This window comes from Zingiber officinale, chromosome 5A (assembly GCF_018446385.1).
Source record: "Zingiber officinale cultivar Zhangliang chromosome 5A, Zo_v1.1, whole genome shotgun sequence".
NCBI lineage: Eukaryota > Viridiplantae > Streptophyta > Magnoliopsida > Zingiberales > Zingiberaceae > Zingiber > Zingiber officinale.
Window position 1 is genome coordinate 66,237,580 of NC_055994.1, and position 20,573 is coordinate 66,258,152.

At 36.2% G+C, this 20,573-nt stretch overlaps 1 pseudogene; it reads right to left on the reverse strand.

Moving 5' to 3' along the window:
• LOC121979607 overlaps positions 1-14,071 on the reverse strand; it is a 30,888-nt pseudogene extending 16,817 nt beyond the window's left edge.
• Between the last annotated feature and the right edge of the window lie 6,502 nt (positions 14,072-20,573).

Consider the following 20,573-nt stretch of genomic DNA (forward strand, 5'->3'; position numbering starts at 1 on the left):
TCACATGATCTATCATCTTTTTGACTATGTCAACATGATGGTTAGGCTAAGTCCACCGAATGATTCTAGGAAATCTTTAGGATGGTTTAGATCAATGATACTTATGTGCTCACTCTCCCATACCTACAATGCGATTATAATGAGTAAAAAATATTCACAACAAATTTTGGGAGCTAAATATAATCTAACTTACAACCAATATATTTGGAAATCCCTTGAGGAAAGGAGTTGAATCAGCAACTTTTGGTTTTGTCCTTAATGTAAGCTCCAAACCAATGGCTTCCAATTGAGGAGCCATGAAATTGTACACTACATTGTACTAGTTAAACATGGCTAAGTTGTCAAAATCATCTACGTAATCAATTAAGGATAGCACAAGTATTCTAACAACGTTGCTATTACCACAAAATAGAAGAGTTGTAAAAAAATACAGGATATACTACAGATCATTGCGCTAGAGGGGGGTGAATAGCGCTAGTGGCTTTCACATTCGTTTAAAACATGGAGAGTAAAATACACCAGAGTAAAGATAGAAAAGAAAAATAATGCTAACACGACCAAGTTTTACTTGGTTCGGAGCCTGTGCAACTCCTACTCCAAGGCCTACACTAGTTGAGTGCTTTCGATAGGCAATCACTAATCAATCGGAAAGATTATAGATACAATATCAATTTAATATAAGCAATTTGAAATATAAACAATACTGATGACTTAGAGGTATGTCTTGAGCGTAGTCATCGTTAGAGCAACATTTGGGCATCGTAGAGTCATCTATCGAGTAGTGCACATGAGAAAAACTTGTTCGAATTGATGTCTTCAAGGTACTAGTCGAAGCCTCCTTTTATAGCCCCATTTGAGCACCTGGATCCTCTCTCGGGCTCCTGGAGTGTGTTGACATGGTGAGCTCTCGTTCGGGTACCTCGCTAAGCACCCACTCGAGGTGCTTCCTCGTTGTAGCTTACTCGGTTTCCTGGAGCAACTCTGGGCATCGGGACCTCCGAGCGCCCTAACAAGATCCGGGCGCATGAAGCCCATTTTCTAACCGCCAACTTTTTGCATCACAAAGTTAGCACAAGCACAAATAATATGTAAAGTAATGTAATTTTAGACAGTGTTCGAACTGTCCAGTCCTGATTTTGAGTTTCATTGAAACTCTAGGTAGGACCGACGCCTACTATTTCCTCTTTAGGGAATGCATCCACACCTACTCTTCTCTGGAGAGGTTATCTTTTGCCAGACCAATCCTCTAGACTGTTTATACTTTTTCTCAGCATCCGAGACCTCGAGACTTTCACCTAGTGTCCTCGACCCTAGGATTTCCCGCCTAGTGTTCTCGACCCTAGGATTTCCCACCTAGTGTTCGCGACCTCCAAGACTTTCACCTAGTGTCCTCAACCCTAGAATTTTGCCTAATGTCCTTGACTTGCCAAGTCTTTTCCCAATCTCACGGACCAGGACTTCGTTGCCTAACTGTAGTTAGGAGTTTTCCATCTTTTACTTAACCATAACTAGGGCTTTCACTTTGCCTAAGATCACTTACGACTTTTTTGCACACTTAGTTCAACTCGTTAGATCACACATAGCTTAACTTTGAACCTTTGCCAATATCAAAACACAAATTTGATTAGCTAGTGTTTCTAGCACCAATAATCTCTCTCTTTTTTATTAACACCTTTTTCTCCCACTTTAACACATATCAAAAAATACTAAGTAGAGATAAAAAAATGTTAACTTGTAAAAATAGTACTTAAATTTGAATAGCTAACTTTTAATCTTTTTCCCAAAAAATTTTTTAACTTTAAGCTACCCTAAAAAGTATCACTTAACTTTATTTTCAAAAAAAAAAAAACTTAGCTTTAAAATAAATTTCTTTAAAAAATACTTAACTGGATACTTAACTTTGAAAAGACTTTCTTTTATTTAGTTTTAAGAAAATTTCTTAAAAGGTACTTAACTTTAGTTATGTTTTTAAAAAGATATTTAGTTTTATGAAAAATATTTAACTTATCCTTTTAAAAAAACTACTTTTTGAAGATATTTAAGTTAATTCCTTTTACTCAAAAAAATTTTTACTCAACAAATTTCTTTAAAAGGTTTTCACTCCCTAGAGCATTCCTTATTCGACAAATGGATAGCATCTCCCCTCTAATAGTGATAAATAAACCCTAGACACATACCCACTCAGCTATACAAGTATAATAATATGCAACCCACAAGGCTAAAATTAAAACACAACCATACAATTTAATATGTAGCACACATGGCTGGATCAACAATCACTCAGTTGCATATACAACCCACACAGCTGGAATAGAAAATAAAATAATAAACATGTCACATGGTTGTAACAAAAACACAACGGAAGGCATAGAAAAGCTACACAATCCAAAATGATACAATGAATGTCGGCATGACTTAAACACAACAAAATAAAATCAAAAATGATAAAGTAGCACCATGGCTAAACACCAAGATCAAGACAAAATTATTACAATGCCAAGTACTATAAGGAAAAACATGCAAGAAAGCAAAAGTGAAGTAAAGACCATTTTCTGATGTGATGTGAGACTAGCAAATAGGATACTTCAAGTGTCTCCACAATCATCTACCTGTTGTCTGAGGAAAAAGATAATACATAAATAGAGTGGTGAGTGCAGGTGACTCAGCGAATAATAGATAAGATAGTGCATAGTCAATATAAAATATGGAGATTAAAATATACAGTCTAAGTAGGAAAATAAGAACATGATCATATATGACATAATCAATGCACATAACCCTAACTGATATAATAAATGTACATAATCATAACTAACATAATGAATATATATACATAATCTAGAATAGACACATGCGGTATAGTGATCAGTAAACTCTCTAGGGATCAACAACAAATCTGCTCGTAACACCTGAGCAATATAATAGACAATATATACATGTATGATATATGAAGTATGACAATCGTATACAATAATCATATCTCAAGCAAATACAACAACTATAAGCAAATGCAGATATATCTCTGAAAGATGTAGCGTACATCATATGTATATAAACATGATGTGTCACTCCTGCATGCCACTTACAACGGCCACTATATTTGAGTGACCGAATGGGCAGGACTGTGATGACTACTTGCGTCTCCAGCTACCACTACATCAGAATGACCGAGATGGGCAAGATGTAAAGTAGCTATCTAGCTACATAACAATGAGGCTCATTCTCTGCATGACTCTAGCTACCACTACTCAGAGTGGCTAATTGGGCACAACCAGGACAAGCTCCACTCCTAACTACCACTCTCCCTCAGTAATCGAATGGGCAGCTAAAAATGACTGACAACTCTTTCAATCATAAGGGAGACTTTAGTTGTCAGCATGTAGTGCAATGGTGGACATGATGTAAATAATTATGATACCGACACAATCATTATCATACAACATCTCAATCCACATAAGTACCTTCAGTACATGATCTATCAATCACCTAAGTCTATAGGTTAGAATAGAGCCAAAGGTGTTTACTAATCAACAAATACAATAAGTAGCAACACTAGATATATACACCCTATACACATACGCACCCTACAACATAAGCATAATCAACATGATACTTTAATAGTCATACCCGACACATATGCACACTACAACATGGGTATAATCAACATGAAACCTCTAATAATCACACTAGACACATGTACTCACCCAACATACAAATAAACAATCAACATGGTAACTCCTATAACACATACCAAACATGTGTACACTCAACATCATATGCATAATCAGTATGTTAACTCATTTAACAAGATATATCCTACAATACATACTCTACATGTGTATACACAACAGAGTATAGATATCAAAAGCCAAGACTGTATATGATATAACTAGATCATCTCTAAGGTCAAGTAGATAAGTATCAAGCAAGATAAGAGCAAATAGATTTAAGGTAAAGCAACCTAATCCATCAATCAAAATAACCATACACTAAGTTCAATGAACTAAAGAGACTAAGAAAGAAGTACCCGCCTTTATCTATCGAACGTGCTAAACAATCCCACGTTGAGATGCTTGTCTCGAATCAACATCCTACAAATTATATAATGTACAGATTTAGCTAATTACATATGAATTAAATAGCTAAATCATATCTTTAAACCTATTTAGGGTAACTACAATCGAACATGATTATTGATTAACCACCTAAACTAGAGTTAAGCTGGTTTAACCCTAATTAATTCATCATCTTCATTAGATTAGATTTAATCTCTTCAATTAACCCTAACCATTCCACAACCTAATTATATTAGGTTTAAACATAAATCATCTCCAAAACTCACTCAAATCTGATAATCATTCTAATAATGCTAATAATGATCATGCTATCAACACCACAAATTAACCCAACAACAATAGATCATAAAATCAAATCTCCATCATCACAATACTATTATTCACTTCCCCTTCCTCTTCTAATTTACATTTACAGCCACTACCATATAAATCAATCCAACTCAATCCACAATATAGATCCTCTAGCCTTACACTTATTTGGTTAGCATGATAAATCGATCGGCTAGAGTTAAAATCATCAACAAGCGCTAACAGAACGATTAACCCCTTCCAAAAATTGCTAACAAAATTCACCTTCATCTACTGAGAAACACTTCACAGCATTTGAATGAATCGAGCTTAGGGAACAAGGGAATTTCTTACCTAAGCTTCTCTTCTGATAATGGCTCATGGTGGTCGACGATGGTCGACTGGAGATGGCAACAACCACCAGGTCGAGTTGCGATAGCAGTTGTTGGACTCGGTATATTGTTGGTCAGTGACAGTGGTAGGATGCACCAGTATGCATTGGGAGCTACATCTTTAGAGGTTGCAATCGAGTCATACTGTCGACCACGACAATATCTAAGATGTTGTTGTTTGACAAAAAAATAACAGAGGGACAATGCCACAATATGCTCGTAATGGAGGAAATGGCACCATCAGGAAAGGAGAGTAGATGGTGTCGTCTTCGGTAGTTTGTGAGGAGGAGGCGACGTCCGGATTGGGCTTGCGGCGGGGAAAGGGACGCACGACGCCGACAGTGGTGCTTACGGTGGTTGGCATTACAACAACGACGACATCACTGACGTGCATGAAGGAGGAGGTTGGCGATGAAGGGGAATGACGACGGGGTGATGGCGAAGGAAGCTAGGGAAGCGGTGAAGAGTGGATCGGGAGAGACAACTGGAATCTGGGAAAATGAAGAGAATCGGAGGAAATGGGAAATGTAACTTAGGTTTCCATTATATATACCTAATTTAATTCCAACGTTTAATTAATTCAATCAATTCTTATTTAGATTTTCTCTATGCCTAGTAGATTCATCCCCCTTAAACATGTCATATAGACTTCATTTAAATCCTAAAAAAATTTCTAAATTTTTTTTAAAAATATAATAAAGTTATTTCTCTAATAACTTTATTATTTAATTATTGTATCTTATAAAGGTACTTACCTTTAGTTATACTTTTAAAAAGATACTTAGCTTTATTAAAAATTCTTAGCTTATCATTTTGAAAAAAAAAACTTTTTTTGAAGATACTTAACTTCTTTTACTCTTCCTTAATTAATGTCAAAAAACTGGAATAACTTTGTTTTGTTTTTGAAAATACTTAACTTTTAACCCCCCCCCCCCCCCCCCTTCTCTTGTTTGATTAATGGCTTAAAAAGGTGACAATAAACTTTAAAATAGGTAAAGTGAGTACCATCCTAGAGTTCAAGTATGCAAAAAACTAAGTTTTAAAAAGATATTTAAGATAATCATCTACTTTCTTGATTTTCCATCTCACTTATTCTATGTTATCAAACATGTTAAACTTATGAGTTTATGTGAGATGGAGTTAAGTTATTTTTAATTTTTAAGTTGATTTTAAGTTTAAATGTTTAAAAAATATTAAATCTAAATTTGTGGAAATTAATCATACTTGAATTTAAAAAATATTTAAGTTTGAATTTAAAAAATATTTAAATTTGAATTTTGAAAAATATTCAAGTTTCAATGATTAAATTTGAATTTTGAATTTTGGGAAATTAATTAAGTTTTTTTAAAAAAGTTATGTTTGAATTCTAATTTAAGTTTTAAAATTAATTAAGCTTTTTAAATTAATTAGAATTTGAACTTAATTTAGTTTTTGAAATTAATTAAGTTTTTGAAATTAATTATGATTTCAAAATTAATAAAGATTTTTAAATTAGAATTTAAAATTAATTAATATTTTAAATTAATTAGAATTTGAAATTAATTTAGATTTTTAAATTAATTATAATTTGAAATTAATTCAACAACAACAATAACAATCAAGCCTTTTCTCGCTAGGTGGGGTCAACTATATGAATCCTTTTACACCATTGAGCTCTATTACCTATTATATCATCATTTATATTTAAATAAATTTTATCTTATTTTATTCTTGCTAACCAAGTCTTTTTTGGTCTTCCTCTTCCTCGTTTGATATGTATGTTTATCATAGTTTCACATCGCCTAATTGGAGCATTTATTGATTGTCTAAGTACATGTCTGTACCATCTTAAGCGTGTCTCTCAGAGTTTTTCCTCAATAGATACAACTCTGACTTTCTCTCTAATGCTCTCATTTCTTATTTTGACCATCCTTGTATATCCACACATCCACCTTAACATCCTCATCTCTGCAACTCTCATCTTCTGCTCATGTGCTTGAGTCATAGCCCAACATTTAGCTCCATATAACATAGCAAGTCTAACTACGATTTTATAGAATTTACCTTTAAGTTTAAGAGGTACTTTACAGTCACATAAAACACTCGACGCTCCCCTCCATTTCACCATTCTGCTTGTATTCTATGTAAGACATCTCTCTCAATCCCTCCATCATTTTATAAAAATGATCCTAAATATTTAAATCTCTCAGTTCTGGGCAACTCGTCCTCTCCTATCTTAACAATTATTTCATTACTTCTAATATTGCTAAACTTAAATTCCATATATTCTGTCTTTAATCTACTAAGCTTAAAACATTTCTCTTCTAGTGTTTTCCTCCAATATTCTAGTTTAGCATTTACTCCTTCATGTGTCTCATCTACCAAAATAATATCATCTGCAAACAACATGCACCACGGTACTGTGTCTTGAATGTGCGTAGTGAGTTCGTCCATAATTAGTGTAATAAGATAGGGACTTAGAGCTGATCCTTGATGTAATCCTATCTTTATTGGAAATGCTTCAATTACTCCACCTGAAGTCTTTACTCTGGTCATTACATCCTCATACATATTCTTAATTAGTTCAATATATGTTACGCTAACACCTCTCTTTTCTAAAATTCTCCATACCATTTCTCTTGGGACTCTATCATAAGCTTTTTCTAAGTCAATGAATACCATGTGTAGATCTTGATTTTGCTCCCGATATTTTTTAATTAATTGTCTAAGAAGATGTATAGCTTCTATTGTCGACCTTCCAGACATGAACCCAAATTGATTTCCTGTTACTGTGGTCTCCTTCCTTAATTTTTTTTCTATTACTTTTTCCCAAAAATTTCATAGTATGACTCATTAGTTTAATACCCTTATAGTTTGCACAATTTTGTATGTCTCCCTTGTTCTTATATAAGGGAACTAGAGTACTTATCCTCTATTGATCAGACATTTTTTTCATTTTTAATATCATGTTAAATAATTTTGTAAGTTATTCAATACCTTGTTTCTTTAAGCATTCCATGCCTCTATCAGAATATCATCTAGTCTAATGACTTTTTCATTGTGCATCTCATTTAAAGTTTGTTTTACTTTTGAAGTTTGAATTCTACGATAAAAATTAAAATTTCTATGCTCATTTGACCTACTTAAATTACCTAAGTTAAGTTGATCATCTAAATCTTCATTAAAAAGCTGATGAAAATACCTCTTCCACCGCTCTTTTATTTCTCCATCGTTTACCAATACCCTATTACATTCATCTTTAATACATTTTATTTGGCTAAGATATCTTATTTTCCTTTCTCTCACTTTAGTTATTCTATAAATGTCTCTTTCCCCTTCTTTTATATCCAATTTTTGATATAATTGTTCAAAAGTTTCATTTTTTGCTGCACTCACTACTTTCTTAGCTTCTTTCTTGGCTATTATATCTTTTTTTAAGTTTTCCTCATTCTTACAAATATATAATTCCTTATAAGCTATTTGTTTTTCCTTCACTTTCTCTTGTACTTTCTCATTCCACCATCAAGATTCTTTACCTAGTGGTGCATGACCCTTTGACTCACCGAGTACACTCTTAGCTACTATTTTCAACTTTGATATCATCTTATCCCATGTTGTATTAGAGTCATCGTATATTTCACCAAATGCTTGTACTTCTATCTTCTCCTTAAATATATTTTGCTTCTCATCCTTTAACTTCCACCACTTAATTCTAGGAATTGTATATATTTTCTTTCTATTGATACTATGTTTGAGGCATATATCCAACACTACTACCCTATGTTGGGTAGTTAAGCTTTCTCCAGGGTAACTTTGCAATCTTTACAAATCTTTATATTCTTCTTCCTAACCATAAGAAATTCAATTTACGATTTATTATTCTCACTTTTGAATGTGACTAAGTGTTCTTCTCTTAAAAAATGTATTAGCTAATATAAGGTCATATGCTATCGTAAAATCTAATATAGTTTTCCCTTCCTCATTCCTCGTTCCAAACCCATAACTTGTTGGGACTTTCGGGTCACAAAAATCACTTTTTGCGTTGCGAAAACCCCGAAGTCTTGCCACGGATCCGTGCAAAGATATATAAAAATTTACATGTACATGTTTTCTATCCTAGATCTACACTAGATCTACAAGAAAGGGGTTTATACCTTTGAAGCGAAGCCCTTCGCAAATCCTGCTCGTCCAGAAGGGTTGCCTGATCTCGAGAGTGTCAAATGTACACTCCTCTATGTGTATCCACACGAACAATAGGTGGAGAACAACACAACTAAGAGTGTGCTAGCACCCTTAGAAGGTCACGACAATGGAGGAAGAGAGGGAGAGAAGAGAGGAAGAGAAGAGGAAGAAGAAGACCTCTTGAATGAACACACAAATGCAATCACTCACACATTCAAGTGGTCGACCACAATAGAGAGGTTATAAACCTCCATGGGATACCAAGAGTCATGGCTCTTGGTCTCCCTCATGAGGTGGCATTTGGTCAAATCAATTTTGACCAAATGATGTGGCCTTGATGATGTGTAAAACCATCATTGGCCGGCCCTATGCCAAGTCACAATGACATGGCATTTAGTCAAGTCAAACTTGACTCTTCATCTTCCCTCTTAAGTCAAGTCAAACTTGACCTCTTATCTCCCATGGTTGATCAAATCTGATCATTTGATTCATATCAATTTAATCTAATGAATCTATATTCATTGAATTAAACTGACTCAATGACTCAATGAATTATAATCTAATTAGACTCATTAGACACATAAATAAAATTGAGTCCAACTCAATTAGTTCTAATTTGGATTACTCTTAATCCAATTTGGTTCATCACATAAGCCTAATCCTCTTGGTTCATCATATGAACCTAATCTCCATCTAATTGCTCTTTGTGTGTGACACTATAGGTTCTTGTAACGTTAGTAATGCTCCTAAACCCATTTAGAAGCATAAGTAATGAGCGGTATCTAACAACACATCATTACTACCCAAGTTACAAGAATGTTGAGATCCAACATCACCTTTGTGACTACTAATTGTGACTTTCACAATATATGACAATGTCCTTCTATCCTTGACATCTAAATTGATCAATTTGAGGCATAGACCGTGTCATCCTCTAATCAATCTAAATCATGAACTCTAAGTATTCTCACTCTAATAAAATAAGCTCAATATCTCATATTGACTCATTTGGGCATGGTCATGCACTTAGTAGTCTCACTCTATCAAGAATAATGATGTCGCTCCCGTCATATAGGAGGGATAGATCCCCTCTACATCACTCACATCCCTCCGCATAATTTGTTACATACCCAGTAATCGCCTTTATAGTCCACCCAGTTACGGGTGATGTTTGACGAAGCCAAAGTATGCAACTCCTTATGTAGGGAACCATGGTGACTTCAGGTCCAAGGACTATTAGTCATACTAATAGCCACATGAGAAAGTATATGACACTCATATAACGATCCATGATATTTTCTCATGACGGATCATTCAGTATACATTCTCCAATGCATACTCATGTGTCAACTTGCACTACAAGAAAAAAGCTAATAGACAACGCTTTTAAAGCGTTGTCTTTGTGCCTGAAAAAGCGTTGTTAAAGGCACTGTTGTTAAAAGTCTGCTCAACGACAACGCTTTTAAAGCGTTGTCGTTTGTAGCGAAGACAACGCTTTTACAACACTATTACAACGCTTTAAAAGAGTTGTTATTTTTTTTACAAAGACAATACTTTTTGCAACGCTTTAAAAGCGTTGTTGTTTTTTTACAAAGACAACACTTTTTGCAACGCTTTAAAAGCGTTGTCATTTTAAAGAAAAAAAATTAAAAAAAATATTTAAAAATCATTATTTTTATATTTACGAAACTATTATTTTTCTTTTACCATGTCTAAATTCGAATTTTACATATAATCAACTTAGCTAATGATTTCAAATTCATACCAAAATAATAGAATTATGACATTGAAGTAATATTAGTATTTAATTACATGAGAAGCTAGTAAATATCAAAATTAACACTAATTCTGTTTCAAAGTAGATAGTGATATTCACAAATAAAACAAAAGAGCACAAAATAACTAGCCGACCTCGAAGCCAACAATCTGTTTACTTCTACTAGCTACACTCAAAAATTATTATCGTCTTGAGAACGGGACAAAGCAGTACAATAATTACTACCACAATACCGAAGAAGTAGCTTATCTTTCTCAATCTATTACAAGAATAAGCAATTGGATTTTGTCTAGGATCTTTGTGAGCTTTGAACAGATTGAACAGTTGGCCTGAAATATAAACAAAAAATTACAATCAATAGTTTGAACAAAAAAATTACTTCTACTAGCTATTTTCTAAAAATGAACCAAAACTCATTACTCAGAAATGAAATGCTTATAGAAAGAAAGAAAGATAGCTTGAAGAAATACAATGTTTCTTCAAACTGCAGAAAGAAAGCTTGCAGAAATGAAACACTTTCTTCTCTACAAACGCTTTCTTGCAAAAAGCACTGTTGTTGTAGAAATGCAACGTTTCTTCAAACTGCAGAAATATGAGAATCAGTTCTTTATGAGAATGGGTTGAAGAATCAGTTCCTGCAAATTTATGAGAATTATAAATACAAACAACTACTTAGACAACAGAGTTGTGTAATATTGTGCATTTAGCATACAGACATGACTTTAGTGACTTTTCTTGTACAAGGTGATAATATTAGAATCCTCAAAGGGCAAGTAACCTGCAAGCAGCACAAATAGGATGACTCCACAAGACCATAAATCTGCAGTTGCTCCGTCATAGCCTCTATCATTGAGAACCTAATACGAAGAGCAAAATTATTTTAGACAAGTATCAGATTTGATCTTCAAACTAGTTCAAAACATATCGTCACGAGATAGTTATCTCGACCTCTGGAGCAACATAATTTGGAGTGCCACAAGTGGTATGAAGTAAGCCATCATCCTGGAACAAACATTAAAAAAATTTGAAGCTTAATTGGATGATTATAAATCGAAAAATATTAAGAAATTATCCACTGATCAAAATGAAGTTTACCCTGACTTGCTGTGATAATGCACTTAATCCGAAGTTTGAAACTTTCAAGTTACCGTAAGCATCGAGTAGTAAATTTTCTGGCTGCAGAAATGCATTTAACATAATTAATATTGCTCAAAGACTTGAATAATTCATCGTTATAAGGATGTGTGTGGTTAGTCTACTTTCAGATTGCGATGGTAAACTCCCCTGCTATGGCAGTAATCAACCGCATTGATAAGTTGTTGGAAATATCTTCGTGCTTCATCTTCCCTCATACGACCATGGTTTACCTACATGATATATCAGACTAGAGTGAGAAGTATATGAATGGTGATAATTTGAGTTTTTAAGAAAAATCAAAGTTTTGAGATAAGTTTTAAGCTAATAAGTTTTAACATGATCTCAAAAAGGTTCTATGTTTGAATTCATTGGTGTTGGTAGTATATACTCTTTATCAATTCACGTTATGAGACAACAATATATTCCTTATGGCTTGAGCATGTATGTTCTTTCTAGAGAAGAAAATTGTCATAAGGAAATTGATGCATCAAAATTTGCACTTACTATTTTGTCGAAAAGCTCTCCCCCTTAGCAAATTCTAGTATAATGAAAATCTTAGATTTGCTTCCCATCACCTGGAATAGGGGAAAACATTAATCAGCTAAGTGAATGAACATTTCTCAAAGAAGAAATTGACAGAAAGTGCTTATTCCTGCATCTATGTGTGTGTGTTTATTGCCTAGTTCTTGTAAGTGTGAATCAATTGAGAGATCAATGCATGGACAGCAAGACTCTAGTTGATGATTACCGACCAAACTACAGTACCATGTCACTAGATGATAACTAAAATGAATTGTGAAATAGACATCACGAGGGACAAGGAAAGCATCACAATGCCACTCTTTCAACTAGGATAGTGTTACCAAAATTATCACATAGTGAGACTAGAAATAAGGTTGAAAGCAAAATTAGACCTCATAGATGCAAACAACATTAGGATGCTTTATTAACTTCATAGTAGCTACTTCTCGCTTGATCTGCACAAAGAATTTACTGTTAGTAAACTTGAAATATGTCAAGAGACGATCGAGGAAGACTTAACAAAGCTACTTCTATGGTGGCAAGAAACAAAAATATTCAGAAAAAAAAAGATAATATTAGTGCATTTTAAGTTTTCAAATGCATCTGTCTATACATGCAGGACTCAATTGTTTGAAATCAGCACAAAGGCTCCAATGTCATCATGCATTCACACACATTGGGATTAGGTTACTGCAAAAATAGTTTTGCAGATGTTATATAGAAAAAAAACAAACTTAGCGCATAAGGAAGTAAAAAATTTCAGGAAAATTTAGCCACCTGTTCGACTAATTTGTGTTTGAGAACTTTCTCCTTGTCAAGAATCTTGATGGCAATGGGTTCTCCAGTTTCGATATTCCTTGCAAACTTGACCTTGGCAAATGTTCCTTCCCCGATCGTGTGTCCCAGCTCATATTTACCGACTCTCCGTTTAATCTTAGTTGTATTCATTCCTTGTCTCTCCTTAAGAGTTATGCTTTCTGCTATGTTTGTCGATGCTTGATCTTAATTCAAAAAAGTCCTAATTCTACAACTCAATTTATTCTGCAAAAAATTCTTGGATCAAAGCATGCACAGCATAAAAAAGGCAGAGCTGAAGACATAGCATCAGCATCTAAAAAGAAGACAAGAAGATTTTGCAAGATACCAAGTATAGCAACAAAAAATAGCACAAATGATAGTAAATGAAGGATATATTGTTGTGAAACAACAGGAACCTGATAAAATGGCACAGAGCTAAAGCAGATCTTACAAAAGACCAAAAACCAGTAAGATCTTGTCAAATAGAAGAAGAAAGCTTGATCTTTGTGGTTGGTACAACCTGATTCAACAAGGGAAAAAGCAATAATGTTGGAGCGAATGATCGAGCAAAGCCAAAAAAAAAAAAAGAAGTAGAGAATCTAGAAACAGAGAAACTAAAGTAATATAGTACGTACAACTTCGCTTGTCACAATTTTAGCAATTTCTTCATCTTCCTCCAAGAAAGATGTACCGGTAAAGAACAAGAACAGCTATCTACCGATCTTCTTCTATATATATAAAAAAAAATGAATTTTTGGCACCAGCAAATGCAGGGCAGAAGGGAACGCGCAGTAGAGCATGCTCCCGACCACTACAGCGTATCCTTATCCCTTCATCTGGAGCTCTGACTTGGAAAGAAACCCCAGGGAGATTGGGGGAAGAAGAGCCCGGGAGACGGCGATTCCTGAAGGCCGCGCCATGTTCCGGAAATCTAAGAACTGGAACAAACAACACCATAGAAAAATAATCGCATACCCTAAAATCCCGCCAGCTGCGACATCCCTGCGGAAAAGAATACTGAGCGCAGAAGAAGAGCCCGGAGGCGGGAGGGGCGGGAGGGGATGGAGGGGAAAAGGTAGGTTCGGTGGGATCGATCTATCGTGGTCGATCACCTCAGCACCAGGATCTGCCGCTTGAGAGGAGGAGTTGGATGGAGGACGGCGTGAGATTTTAGACGAGAACTAGGGTGTTTAAGGAGTTGGGAGAAGGGTTCGGGAGGGATTTGATCGGAAGATAGGTGGGCGAGTGAAATTAGGGGTTTTCTACTCCTTACTTGATCTAACGGTTTATATTAATTTAGATTTAGATGAGAGTTTGACAATAGACAACGTTTTTTAAAAATCGTTGTAAAAAAATGCTAATAGACAACGCTTTTTAAGAAGCGTTGTCTTTGACCCATAAAAATCACTAATAGACAACGATTTTTTAAAAAGCGTTGTCTATTAATAAGAAAATAATGAAATAGACAACGCTTTTCACTAAAAGCGTTGTTAAAAAAAAAAGACAACGCTTTTAAAAAAAAACGTTGTCTTTTAAGTGATGTAGAATCTCATTTTTCTTGTAGTGTTGATATCTCTATATCCATGACTTGTGAGATCAAGTTATCGAGTTGACCTACATGCTAGTCTCATCACATTAACATTGTCCCTGAATGTTAATACTTGACTAGGAATGATTAAGAGTAGTGTTCTCTATATCATCTCACTATCGATTCAACCAATCGATTGATATAGATAAGAACCTTTTACTCAAGGACGCTATTATACTTAATTATTTGGAAACAATACAAGTAAGTATAATAACCATAAAGAAATGTCTTTATTTATATACAAGAATATGATACAACGAGTCCATACAACAACCATCATATGATTGGCTCTAGGACTCTAACTAACAATCTCCCACTAGCACTAATGCCAATCAGTGTAGGCTTTAAGCCCCAATGACCTAGTGTGACCATCATGCTTTCTCTGTGCCAAAGCATTGGTCAAGGGATCTACAATGTTAGCCTCAGTGGGTACTCTGCAAATCTTCACATCTCCTCTATCGATGATCTCTCAAATGAGATGGAAGCGCCGTAGTATATGTTTGGTCCGCTGGTGTGAGCGAGGTTCCTTAGTCTGTGCAATTGCTCCATTGTTGTCACAATAGAGCTCTATGGGATCCAGAATACTAGGAACCACCCCAAACTCAGTAATGAACTTGCGGATCCAAACTGCCTCCTTTGCTGCTTTTGATGCAGCAATATACTCGACCTCTTTTGTAGAATCGGCAATTGTGTCCTGCTTCGAACTCTTCCAACTCACAACACCACCATTCAAGCAAAACACGAACTCAGACTACAATCTATAATCATCCTGGTCAATTTGGAAGCTAGCATCACTGTAACCCTTTACAACCAGCTCGTCATCGTCTCCATATATAAAGAAATATTCTTTAGTCCTTCTCAAGTACTTAAGAATATTCTTGACCGCTATCCAGTGACGCTCACTTGGATCTAACTGGTATCTGCTCGTTATACTCAAAGCATACGAAACATCAGGACGAGTACATAACATGGCGTACATGATAGATCCTATGGCTGAGGCATAAGAGATCGTATTCATGCAGTCTCTCTCCTCTCTAGAAGAGGGACTATGAGTCTTTGAAAGACTCACACCATGTGACATCGGCAGAAATCCTTTCTTGGAATTCTGCATGGCAAACCGTAGTAATACCTTGTCAATATATGTACTCTGACTTAGGCCAAGCAATCTCTTAGATCTATCTCCATAGATCTTTATGCCAAGAATACAGGCTGCTTCACCTAAGTCCTTCATTGAGAAACAATTCCCCAGCCAAGTCTTGACAGACTGCAGCAAAGGAATGTCATTACCAATGAGTAGTATGCCATCCACATACAATACAAGGAAGATAACTATGTTCCCAACAACCTTTTTGTAGACACAGGGTTCATCTTCATTCTTGATGAAACTAAACTGTTTGATCACATCAGCGAATCGAAGATTCCAGCTTCGAGAAGCTTGCTTTAGCCCATAAATGGACTTATGCAGCTTGCATACTCTGTTAGTATGCTGTGGATCTACAAAACCCTCAGGTTGTGTCATGTACACATCCTCGAGCAAGTTTCCATTCAGAAACACGATTTTGACATCCATCTGCCAGATCTCATAATCGTGGTATGCTGCAATAGCAAGCATGATCCGAATGGACTTAAACATCATTACTGGAGAAAAGGTTTCATCATAGTCAATACCATGAATTTACTTGAAACCTTTACCTACCAAACGACCCTTATAGATAAGTCCATCTATGTCAGTCTTTCTCTTAAAGACCCACTTACTCCCAATGAGTTTGACGTCTTCAGGTGGATCAACCAAAGTCCATACTTGGTTGGTGTACATAGATTCCATCTCGGATCTCATGGCCTCTAGCCATTTCTCAGAATCTGGTCTCATCACAGCTTCCTAATAGGAGGTAGGCTCATTCTCAATGAGCATAATGTCGTCATGGTCATACAAGAGAAAAGAGTATCTCTCAGGCTGACGACGTATCCTGTCAGACCTGCGAAGAGGTAGGTCTACTTGAGCTGGTTGTTCCTCAACTCATTGTGCAACAATCTCATCATCCACAACATTTTACGGTTCCAGTTCAACTTCAATCAAGGCTTCAGTGCTATGGTCCATATCTTGAACTTCTTCAAGATCGAACGTACTCCCACTAGTTTTTCTAGAAACAAAGTCCTTTTCTAGAAATACCCCAGTCTTAGCTACAAATACTTTGTGGTGATTGGGAATGTAGAAGTAATATCCCTTCGTTTCCTTGGGATATCCTATAAAATAGCCCTCATCGAATTTGGGTCCTAGTTTGTCCAAGACTTGACGTCGAACGTAAGCCTCACAACCCCAAATTCTCATAAAAGACACCTGAGCATCTCTCCCAGTCAATATCCTATATAGTGTCTTTATCACAATCTTGGATGGAACACGGTTAAGTATGAAGGTTGCTGTGTCTAGAGCATAGCCCCAAAGAGATATAGGAAGATCTGTGTGACTCATCATAGATCGCACCATATCTAATAGGGTACGATTCCTCCTTTCGGATATACCATTCCACTGTGGTGTTCTAGGAGGAGTGAGTTGGGATAGAATCCCACACTCAGCTAGATAGTCACGAAACTCATGACTAAGGTATTCACCACCTCGATCTGATTGAAGTATCTTAATACTCTTGTCAAGTTGGTTTTGTACTTCATTCTTGAATTCTTTGAACTTTTCAAAGGATTCTGACTTATGTGTCATCAGATACACATAACCATACCTACTGAAATCATTAGTAAATGTAATGAAGTACTTATAACCACCTCTGGAAGTGACATTGAAAGGGCTATATATATCACTATATATAAGTCCTAACAAGTTAGTCGTTCTCTCGCTGTGTCCACTAAAGGGAGTCTTGGTCATCTTGCCTAGTAGGCATGACTCGCATGTCTCATATGATTCAAAATCAAATGAGTCCAGCAAACCATCTTTATGGAGCTGGGATAAGCGTTTGTCATTTATTTGACCTAAGCGACAATGTAGAGATAAGTTTGGTTCATTTCATTTGATTTGAACCTTTTGGTACTTATGTTATAGATGGGGTTCTCTAAGTGTAGAATATAGAGTACATTCATCAGGGGTGCACTACATTAGAACATATCGTTTAAATAAATGGAACAACATTTGTTCTTTATGATAAACGAAAAGCCTTTCTTGTCCAAACAAGAAACTGAAATTATGTTCTTAGTAAGAGCAGACACATAACAACATTCATCTAATTCTAGTACAAGCCCAGAGGGCAGAGATAGAAAGTAAGTCCCTATAGCAATAACAACAACCCGTGCTCCATTGTCTACTTGTAGGTCCACCTCGCCCTTCGTCAATGCCCTACTATTTCTCAGCGCCTGCACATTAGTACAAATGTGAGAAGCACATCCGGTATCTAATACCCATGATGCAGAAATAGATAGATTGACTTCTATAACATATATACCTGAAGTAGAAGTCCCACTTCTCTTCTTCTTAAAATCTTCTAGGTAAACTTCGCAGTTCCTCTTCCAGTGCCTGTTCTGACCGCAGTGGAAGCAGGTAGCATCCTTGGCGACCACTCCTTTGGGTTTCAGTGTCTTGCCTTTGCCCTTGGCTTGAAACTTTCCTTTGCCTTTAGACTTACCCTTGCCCTTATGTTTTTGTACCATCAAAATGGAGTTGGGCTTAACCTTCTTAAGGTTGAGCTCAGCAGTTCTTAACATGCTAAGCAGCTCGGGTAGTGGCTTATCAATTTCATTCATGTTGTAGTTCATGACGAATTGACTGTAGCTCTCTGGCAAGGATTGTAAGACCAAGTCAGTGGCCAGCTCTTGGCCAAGTGGGAATCTCAACCTTTGTAGGTTTTCTATGTACCTAATCATCTTGAGCACATAGGGTCCTACAGGAGTCCCATCTTGCATTTTGCACTGAAACAGTGCCTTGGAGATCTCGAATCTCTCGTGCCTCGCTTGTCCTTGATATAGTTGATGAAGATGTTCAACCATATCATAAGCACCCATCAACTCGTGTTGCTTCTGAAGCTCAGAGTTCATGGTTGCGAGCATGAGGCATGACACATCTAATGCGTCGTCTTGATGCTTCTTATAAGCATCTCGGTCAGCTCGCGTGGCAGTGGCATGAGGTGCCTCGGGAATGGGCTGCTCCAGGACGTACAGTTTTCGTTCTTGTGTGAGAATGATTCTCAGATTTCTATACCAGTCCAGGAAATTAGCTCCATTGAGCTTGTCCTTGTCAAGGACAGAACGCAGGGAGAAGGTGTTCGTGTTTGTCGACATGACAATCTACAACAGAAAATTACAGAAAATATCATATTCCATTAATCATTTAATTAGGCCTTTAATCAAATGATGCTTCCACTGAATTGTAGAACTTTTGTAGAATCAAACCATGGATGTGGTCAAACCACACTTACTAGATTCTAACCAATGAGCTATAATTCATGCGGGACAAGATCCACATCATACTACGCCTTGAGTTAGCTTTGGCTAAATCACCCAAGACTTAGTATGATCGGTAGATAACGAATTTATTAATTACATCTCTATGCAACTCTTCTTTATAGGATCAAAAATCTCATTTATATTAAAACTTGAGTTAGTTTTGACCAAATCACCCAAGATTTAGTATAAATGTGATTTTTATCCTATCGTCCAACCGTTAGAAAAATGCCTATAGTTATACCCGATCCAATTGAGTTAACTAGTTATACTCAATCTAATTGAGTTTGTACTCACTCAAGCCTTGATAGGCGGGACCAAGATTGTCCCTTCGTATCCTACCAAGATAATATGTGTTGCTCTGCTTTGGCAGATTCAACAATAACATGTGATCGAGGTAGTGATGGGTATCAAAACTTGGTAGGCATTAGATCTAATCTAATCGTGGATTCGTATCTTGTACGCATCAAGGCACTAATTATCCTACTCTAGCATGCATCACATACACACAAGCAATGATAATTATAATTAATTGTGATAAGGTCATGGCCCTACTACGATCTTCTCAAGCCAATGAGAAGATCGGACGGTCAACCTAGGGTCAACGGCTTCTCCAAGCGCCTCCTTTGACCACCATGTGTTGATAGTGCCCTCCTCGTAACTCCTTCTTGAGTGGACCTTCCACCGCCTCATTTTATACATTACAAAAAGGTGAAACTCGAGTTACATTTGAGTCTAAAACTATTTTACAACAGGAATATTAAAATAGAGGAGGCACGACATGCAGGTCGCATATCAAATACAACACGCACAATCCAAAAATGGCACGCAGGCCATATTATGAATTATAATATATTTGTCCAATGAAATTGGGTTCTTGGGCCATGACCATCACAAAAATTATACATAATTCTAAATTATGTAATTTCTATAAATTTTTATAATGTTACTACTAATTTTACGATTTTATGAATCACAACTTCTCGGCGGTCTCGTTTAACGATTATCGGGCGCGATCGCTAGACAATGCCCCTTGCGGGGTTAGGGGCAGCACCCCTTCTCGCGAAATAAGTCTCACGAGTGTCCTACTACGATCTGCGCCTTGAGCCGCTGCCCCAAAACAATTTGGGCGAGACCTTGCCGATTCAGAAGGTTTTTCTCGGTAGTCGAAGCCTACAAGTGTCCAAACACTTATTGTTTTGCCTCTACGAGAAAAATACTCTTAAAATACATAAAAATAGCAAATTTACAGAAACTTATAGATCTAATATTTTTCATCAAAATACAAAATGAAACAAGTACATGCTTCGCACGTGGCCCTGATACCACTGTTAGGACTTTCGGGCCCAAAAACCCCTTTTGGTGTTGCGGAAACCCCGAAGTCTTGCCACGGA